This window comes from Gavialis gangeticus, unplaced genomic scaffold, assembly GCF_001723915.1.
Source record: "Gavialis gangeticus isolate Ggan-Ray unplaced genomic scaffold, GavGan_comp1, whole genome shotgun sequence".
NCBI lineage: Eukaryota > Metazoa > Chordata > Crocodylia > Gavialidae > Gavialis > Gavialis gangeticus.
The window spans coordinates 28,666,863-28,668,394 of record NW_017729033.1 but is presented as its reverse complement, the minus strand read 5'-3'; positions in this window follow the sequence as shown (position 1 = coordinate 28,668,394).

Sequence of the window (1,532 nt, the reverse complement as noted above, 5' to 3'; positions counted from 1 at the left end):
ATTTTGTCAGCAGGGTGGGGTGGCAGTATTAACTGCCACTTCTCCCCCACTGCCAAATTTCCCAACCCTCGGGGAGCCCTGTCGGCTAGATTTCAAGGCTCTGCGGGCTACATTTGCCTATGGGCTGGAGGTTGAGCATCCTTGATCTGGAATATTTTGTGCAGTTTTGGACTTTGTATGTTAAAAAGGACATGGTGAATTTTGAGAGGATCTAGAGGCAGGTGACAAAAATAATAAAGGGCTTGGAAAGCAAGCCATACAAGGAGAAGCTGAATGAAATGGACATGCTCATCTGGCAGAAAAGGCACATAAGAGGGGACATTACAACGGTCATATTAAAGAAGAGGGAAGACACCTTTACTGTCTTGCTGCAGAAGGCAGAACACAGACCAATAGCTTGACATTGCAGCAAAGTAGGCTCACACTGGATACCAGGAAAAACTTTTGTACTGTTAGGACAGTGAGGCAGAATAGATTGCCTAGAGAAGTTGTGGACTCTCCATCACAGGAGGTGTTCAAGAAGAGGCTGGAGCATTGGTCAGGGATGATCTAGGAGTAGCTAGATCATCTAATTCTATGATGTTCTTTTATGGGTATTTTCCATGCTGCTGGGCTTTGCTGGCTGTCACATGGGGTGGGAAAGGATTTTTTCCCCTCTTGCTACTACATGTGTAACCTGATACATGTATGGGGGGGAAGGAGGTGGTCAGATTGATTTGCCAAATTTGGGGTCAAGATTGATAAGGAATTTGAGGTTTTTGTCTTCCTCTGTAGCAGGGGGTGTGGTTGTTATCCTTTGATCTTTGAAAGTTATTTTAATAACCTTTACAGCAGCAAGATATAAGCTGCTGTGGTCCCCTGATTTACCTGTGGCAAATTATGTTTTGTGTTTGTGTGAGTGAGTGTTAACTATAGTTTTGCAAATAGGTTTGGCAATGGGTTTTATATAAGATGGTTTGGATAGGGGTGATCCTACTTCAAAGAAGAGGTTGGACTAAAAGACCTCTAGAAATCCCCTCCAACCCTACTGTTTTATAATTCTATGATTCTCTAAACTTTAAATTTATGAAAATAATAGATATTCCATAAGTGATTTTTATGGGTATAAGTGATCTTGCTGTAATCTTTGCCAATTAAAAAAAATTGTTGATACATTTACAGGATATTCCCTCAGGTTAAAACAGCACTGTTACATATTTTAATTTATCAAAACTCCCTGCAAGTGCAATAACTGATATTCCACTACTATCTCTAGCTCTGTTTAACAGAGTTGTAAATCAAGGCTATCCAACTGGCAGCCTGCAGGAGCTGTCTCTCCCTCTGCAATGCAGTGTGGTGGGGGGGTCCACATGCCAGCTGAACAACCCACATGACAGAGGGAAGCAGGGAGCTACATGCTGCCAGGGGGGCCCACAGGGAAGCTATATGCTGCCAGTGGCTCCATGCTGGGGGAGGGCGGGGGGGGGCTGCAAACTGCCAACACAGCCCATGCAGTGACAAAAATCCTAGGAAAAATCCACCCCCATTGCATA